The sequence below is a fragment of the Papio anubis genome, chromosome 2, assembly GCF_008728515.1.
Source record: "Papio anubis isolate 15944 chromosome 2, Panubis1.0, whole genome shotgun sequence".
In the NCBI taxonomy this organism is placed as follows: domain Eukaryota; kingdom Metazoa; phylum Chordata; class Mammalia; order Primates; family Cercopithecidae; genus Papio; species Papio anubis.
The window spans coordinates 97,368,861-97,374,860 of NC_044977.1; the positions used below are offsets into that span (position 1 = coordinate 97,368,861).

The 6,000-nt window shown below is 45.9% G+C and overlaps 1 protein-coding gene across 3 annotated transcripts in view; it reads right to left on the reverse strand.

Annotated features, from left to right (window-relative positions):
- The window catches only part of SNRK (SNF related kinase), a 66,761-nt gene extending 61,333 nt beyond the window's left edge, over positions 1–5,428 (reverse strand). The window contains exons 1-2 of one of the 3 annotated variants that reach the window (XM_021934510.2): positions 5,264–5,428; positions 2,178–2,227 (exon numbers count right to left, since the gene is read on the reverse strand). The gene's annotated coding sequence lies outside the window, so the exon portion shown is untranslated. The remainder of the gene's footprint in view (positions 1–2,177; positions 2,228–5,263) is intronic. The other 2 variants (XM_021934512.2, XM_021934509.2) reach the window with 2 other exon arrangements.
- Between the last annotated feature and the right edge of the window lie 572 nt (positions 5,429–6,000).

A 6,000-nucleotide genomic window follows, 5' to 3' on the forward strand; every position in this document is an offset into this window, starting at 1 on the left:
TGATTATTATCCCCCTAGCTATGCAATAGAGTAAAACACAATAACCTAAGTGTGTGTGTATACACATGGGGGCAAGGGAACATCAGAGGAGGAGCTAGGATAACAGTCCTAAGGTTCCACATTTCAAAGTACCACATAGTTAACTTTTCTTATCATCTTCACCATGGAAGCACACTTTAGGAATAATCAAAATTCATTTATTAAGCACATATGCAGAGTGGCATGACAGCACAGTGGAAAGAGCACCACAGGATCTACAGCCCAACAAGTTACTCGACTTCTATGAAAAGGCATGTCTTGATAAAATAAAGATAATCACCACCTTGGACAGTTACTGTGAAAGCTAAATGGGATAATATATATTAGCAGGGTGTGAGTAGAATACAAATCACCTAAGGATTTTATCCCCCTAACTTTAGAACTGGCCTCCTTCCCACGAGATTACAGTATTTGAGAGGGGTTGCATATATAGTTCTCCATCTCATTTTTATCAGTAACCTCATCCCCTATTGGCCCAATAAACTGGCCCCTAAACACCTGTACTGGATACTAGGAAGGTCCCTGTCTCAACTTGTTCACAGTCTCTTACAGGAACAGATATGCAAAAAGAGGTGTTCTTTTCTCCTAAATCTGCCTTGGAGAATGCCACAGACAGCATTCTGGAGAAATAATTTTTGTATGTTTGAGCTAAGAACTGAAACTGGCAACGGTAAGGAAGAGGCTTTTCAGGAAAGAGACCCAAGGATGTTTAGTGTGACTCAGACAACAATATATGCAGAGCGTAGGGGACAAGGTCAGGCAGGTTGGTAAGAACCAGATACCCAAAAGGTCTTGTATTCCATATAATTCATCAATTTCTACTCCTTAGGTCTAGGCTAGCCCTTACCCGTGCTCTAGGGCCCAGCTTAAAGGACGACTTCCTGACCATCCCCTTGCCCTCCCCAACCCCCTGCACATACCAGCTCCCTATACTCACAGCACCGCGTCCTTTGCCATTATGACCCTTATCACAACTGTGAGGTCATATAATTATTTGTGTGACTGTGTGGTTAATAATCTGTGTCCCCCACTAAACTAAATGACAGGTTCAGTTCACGTAAGGATCATGTTCATTTTATTTAGTTCTTTATCCCAGGGCCTGCCAAGTATAGCATCTACTCAAAATATACAGATACATTTTATTAAATGAACAAATGAAGGCCAGCGTAAAGAGCCAAAAAAAGAGCTCAAGAAAAATCCTGAGGAGAACGGCAATCAGAGACAATGGTTTAACAAATTACTCTGGTAGCAAAGTGAAGATCAGACTGAAGGGACAAGAATAGAGCTAGAAGACAGGTAAGAAGACAACTGAAAATGCCTCCAGGTAAATTACTTAAAGACTTAAAAATGAGAGCAGCTGATATGGGCAGTGATGATAACGATGTTGTGGAGGAGACACATTTTGGAAGTAGAATCCAAGAACTCAACGCAAAAGAGGCTAAGCAAAGGCAGAAATCCAGAATGACTCTAGTGGAGAGTGGTAGCTGGTGATGCCATTCTCTCAGACTGGACTTTCTGGACAGGAACATCTACAACACGCTAGCAGAGAGTAGAGGATTTGCTTCTAGTTCTGAAATTGTATGACTGAAAAACAATTCAAATCCAACCCGGCTTTATTAGAAAGGGTGTGGTTTCTATAACAGGCTGATAAAATCAACAAACTAAAGATTAGATTTTTTTTAACCTTCTTCACCAAGACACTTCTTGGTACAGACTATATACCAGGCATTACTTGGGTCTGATGATGAGAGATCAAAGAAGTAGTCTCTGCCTTCAAAGAAATGGCAGTCTTGTGGGTTTAAGAGAGATAACTGCATGTCAACAACTAAGAAATTGAGGCCTAGTGAGGCTGTGATTTGACCACCGTTATGTTGTGTAATCCAGGCTCCTGAAGCATTCTGTCAACCTATACTAAATGCTCCCGACAAATATTAGTCAAGAGGGTATGTGTTTAGATGTACAGATAGACCTAATCTTGCTTTGGGTTTGAAGATACTCCAAAACTTAAAACATGTCAAATGAACAACTAATGACCTCTGAGTCCGAAGTAACTTTTGAGTAGCCACATGGCAGCAGACTAGGGGGCATAACAGCAAAAGGAAAGGGAAAGAGGACTGATTTGCTATGGAAGAGCCTACCTGAGCAGAGGCCAAATGCTGGCGATGCCAAAGCAGACTCTCAGGAGGCTCTGGAAGTGACAGCAGAGAAATAAATGTTCAGGGAGGGCAAAACAGGAATCCTCTTTAGACAGGTTCCTTCCCTACCACCAGCAAGAAATGGTTTCCCATGAGACACAGAGCCACAACCCAAAGCAGATGTGCAGAAAAGCAGATGAGGATCAATGACACAGCTCTGGATTATCCAGAGCAGACAACACAGTTCCAGTGCTCACTTGTGAGGCCATTAAATCTGAGGAATTTCATACCAGCTCTTTCCAAAGTTAAAACAAAACACCTCACCAACAACCTTCTCCTCTATACCCCAAAGCAACTGCCCCATTTCTCTCCTTCCTTTTCAAAGGCTTTAAGGAAAAACAGCTGCATTGTCTCAGCCTTCTCAACTCCCTTTCACCCACTTGGATCTATGTTCTTCTCCCACCACTTGACCTTGTCTTCTGAACCCTCTGAGCCTTTTCCCTTCTTCTCTGCCTGGGAATTCCTATCCTTCAAGACCAGTTTAACCATCACTTCCCTCTGTGAAGTATTTCCGTGTCAGGCTGTTACTGCCACCATCCTTGTGCTTCTGCAGGGTTTTCCCTATGCCTCACCACAGTTCATCTGTTCGTACTGATATTGTTTACCTTGGTGTTCCCCAATAGCTTCTAAGAACCTAAAGTCAGGAACTGGTTTTTATTCACTTTTCTACTGCTGCCCTCCCTCTACCTTAGGGCCCCCAAAAGAGACACACAAACATTCCATGAATAAATGATCAAAGGTTAAGTTTATCTTCAGAACTGCTAGGATCCACTCAATTTTTCCACCTAAGTTGTTCTAAGTTTACCTGCACATACATACACACTGGGAAATACCTAAATTCTGAATAACAGTTTCCTTACTAAAGTATCTTAGTTATAAACACTCTCTTTCGGTTGTTAAGCAAACTGGGATGCAGTTACATTAAGTCTAGAGTTTCTCATCTACGTTTTTAATTCCTAAGATTTTGGCCTATGGAAAGTTCATTTGTACCCTTTTCTTCTTGGGCGGTGTGAAGAGCTCTTAGGATTAGACAAGCTGCTACAGGGAAGAAATCATGCCTTATTTATACCAGTGCTTAGAACCATGGCTGCTCAGTATCTCCAGAAATAAATATTTTTCTATTTAGTTTCACTTTCTATATGAGGGAATACTCACAGTGAAGTTCAGATGAACAGTATTTCCTGTGACCAGTAAAAATATCATGAAAGTCCTTCAATTTTAATAAGGACATTTAAAAGTCTTTCTTTCAGGATTATGTGATTAAATCTAAACCATAAAGCCCCAATCTATACTTCTGGTCTAGAAAAATAAAAATTAGTACAACTTCTGAGTTCTAGCATGTTTTAAACTAATGGATCTTATTGCAATAAAAGAGAAAAAATACTCAGAATTATTTTAAAAATACGGTGAGAATAATTTTTGTGCACAAAATGAACAATTAAAAACTGATTATAAAAACTTTAAAAAAAAAAATTGAAAGGTGGGACTGAAAGTTTCCTGCCTGAAAAGCCTTGAGGATGAGAGTATTACAAAAAGTTAGCACCGTGCACTTGACTTTCTACACTACTTCAATATGTGACCTTGGGAATGTCATGTAATTTCTCTCATTTCTAGTTCTGTAAAATGGGAATGTCACCTGTTCTCCTCTCAGGGACAATTACACAGATAATCAGATTAAAAATTCGGTATTTGGTGTTCTTTAAAAAAAGAAACTTGTCTAATTAGTATGCTTTAATCATCACTTGTACAGTACATTCCTCTTCAGGAATCCAATTCCGAGAGAAATATTTAAGCAGACGTTGAGGACAGATTTCCTTAAGGGAATTATTTTATAAATCTGGAAAGCAACGTAACAAGATTATAAATTAACAAACTGATTACATAAGCCTTGACAACCCGGGCTTTAAAGTACACTGCTATATATATACTCCGATAAGTTAAAGACTGGTTTGGGACATAGTGCTCCAATCCCATACAAGGAACCCAAACTGAGGCATTTCATGTTTGATAGGAATTTGGTAGAGATTCAACAGGATGTCCTACACTTGTAAGCCATGCTTCACCTTAAAACCTGACCAAATGTTTAACGCATTAAGTCAACTTTACCACGGTTCCTAAGACTTTGAGAATACACATTTAATAATTAAAGGGAAGGGGGGTGGAAAGTAACACGACAGTTTGAAAGGTCCCTCAGACCTCTATAGATTTAGGAACTCCACTGCTAAATTCTCCCCAAATCCTGAAACTCCCTATGAAGCTACTGGATTGTATGCGATCCAACAGTTACAAATAGCACAGCTCCAAGAACCCCGAAGATAAAAGGCTGCCACTTTCCTGCAACCCAAGTCCAAGTAAAAGGCAGGAAGGTTCCTGTAAAATGGTCCAGAAAGAAATCAACAGGCGATGACTATGGAAAAGAACGTAGGTTTCCCAGTCTCCACGTCCGAAAAATTCTAGCTCTCCCTGGGGAATGGCACTGCTCCTCCTGCCTTACCCCGTTGCCCTTTCTCTACAGACAACATTCCCACTCTATTGTAAAGCAGTTTGACCAAGGAACCCTTCTGCTGCGGCCGGATTTCTACAGTCTTCTGAAAGGGGAAAAAGCATTCAAAGAACACACACCCTACCGAGCGCCCCGGGCGCGGGGCCCCGCGGGCGCCGCACTCGGCCCGCTCCGGGGCGGGGCGCGGGGATGCGGGCGCCTTCCGAGGTGCCGCAATCCCGCCGCGGCCGCAAGGGCAGGGCCTCCAGGCGCCCGCGGACGCCGCCGCAGTGACGGCTCCCGCCGGGCCCCGCCGCGCCCGCAGCCCGGGCCGCGCCGCCGGTCCGGAGCCGCCACCAGCCCGGGCCCCGTCCTCCGGGCCGCGCGCTGCGGCCGGCGCGAGGCGCACCTTACTTTCCGCCTGCGGCGAGCGCCCCGGCCCGGGCGCCCAGCCTGGCAACGGCGGAGGCTACTGAGGCGGCGGAGGCCGGTCCCGCACCCCTGCCTACGGCCGCCGCGCCCCGCCGCGCTCAGCGCTCGCCCCTACCTCAGCCGGCAGGCAAGCGTCCGTCCGCAGCGGCCGCGGCGCCGACAACTCCCTCCCGGCCGCCGAAACCCGGCACCCAGCGCTAATCATAATACCGAGCGGGCTGCCGGCCGCGGGGAGGGGGGTGCCGGCGAGCTGCGCCTGCGCGGGCTGCGCGTCACTGTGACGTCAGCGCTGGGGCGGGGCCGCGGGAAGGGCGGGGCGGGGCGGCGCGCACCTGCGGCCGGCGCGCGGGCTGCTGTAGGGCATCCTGGCGGCTCCCTGACCCCGGCGAGTCGGGGCTGCAGCGGCTGGCGGGACAAAGCGGGCAAGGCGCCCAAGGAGGATGGAGGACGGGGGAGGAGGAAACACCAGGGACACGGAACAATGGCCGGGAAAAGTAGCGCGAGCTGTCAGGGGAAATCGGAGGGAAGGGACCGCGTCTCTACAGGACTGCGTCTTGGCGGCAGGGGGCAGGGAGCCGCACGCGCTTTACTCTTTGGTTCCCGCCCAGGCTTAAACAAGGATAAAAATAATTGTAAAAATACATACATATACACACATACACGTATGTATATACATATATGTACATAATATGATTTTTTTTCCTCTGTAATTCTTCTCGCTGGGAATCTAATTTGAAAAAATTCTGTTGATTTTGTTATTTAAGCAAAATTGGAAAAGCCCAACATCTGAATGCAGTGCTGGCCTTAAAGGTCAGCGGGAGACACAGGCCCGGCTAGGCAGCCTCTGGCAAC